The following is an 847-nucleotide window of genomic DNA, read 5'->3' as shown; positions in this document are numbered from 1 at the left end:
GGACACTGAAGGTGGCTGAGTCAGCACATAGGAGGCCCCAGAACCTGTAAGGAGAGGAAAGAAGACATTGGTCAGAGGCAGGGGCCTCTCTCCCCAAGGGGATGCTGGCCCGTCAAGCAGCTTCAGGATGAGTTCAGGGCAGGCCTAGCCTGAGACATTGTGGGGCCTGAGCCTCAGAGAGGAGTCCCTGGGAAGCCTCACCTGTGTAGACAGTCAGGAGTGAGAAGAGCAGAGAGATCCAGGCCATGGTCAAGATTCCTCCCACAGCTCAGTGTCCTGAGGCTCCCCAGCTGGGCTGGGCTCCCCCAGGACTCTCTTAAGACCAGCCCAGGCCCTGCAGGGAGGAGGCCCCACATGCAAATCTGCTCCTGCTCTGGATCCCTGAAGGAGGGGCCTCAGGGGAGGCCTGACTGAGCCTGTGGGCTCCTGGGGCAGAGGGGGCAGGTCCTTCTTCTGGCAAGGGAGAGTCATCATGGCCCTGAGGTCATTTCCTACTCTGAGATTCTCGGATTCTGGGAGTCAGGCTCATTCCTCCCCAGATCTGTGTCTGATGCTCCAGGACCTTGTCAGTGTCACTGAACTGCTTTCTCCTCCTGGACCTTCCCTGTGCACTGGGGCCTTCTCCCCATGGGCCATCCCTCCACCATTCTGCCCCCTCTTCCCCTTGGTGAGTTCCCCCAGGCCCTGCTTGGGGACAGCCAGACTTCATTCCCCTCCAGCTGTGCCTGTGACTCTGGAGGCTTCAGAGACACCCTGGGATGGTGACTCCTCTCCCCCATCACTGTGAGCCCCTTCCATTGACTGTCTTCCCCTCTTAGAATGTAAGCTCCATGGGGGCAGGGTCTGT

At 59.7% G+C, this 847-nt stretch overlaps 1 long non-coding RNA gene across 1 annotated transcript; it reads right to left on the bottom strand.

Moving 5' to 3' along the window:
• On the bottom strand, nucleotides 1-377 carry LOC114040535. The gene is made up of 2 exons (XR_003568789.1): nucleotides 202-377; nucleotides 1-44 (listed from the first exon to the last, which is right to left on the bottom strand). It is a non-coding gene; the product is annotated as an uncharacterized LOC114040535 (long non-coding RNA).
• Nucleotides 378-847: the final 470 nt, after the last annotated feature.

This window comes from Vombatus ursinus, unplaced genomic scaffold (genome assembly GCF_900497805.2).
Source record: "Vombatus ursinus unplaced genomic scaffold, bare-nosed wombat genome assembly UNPS02013391.1, whole genome shotgun sequence".
In the NCBI taxonomy this organism is placed as follows: Eukaryota; Metazoa; Chordata; class Mammalia; order Diprotodontia; family Vombatidae; genus Vombatus; species Vombatus ursinus.
The sequence above is the reverse complement of the archived record's forward strand: the minus strand, read 5'-3'. Positions and strand labels throughout refer to the sequence as shown.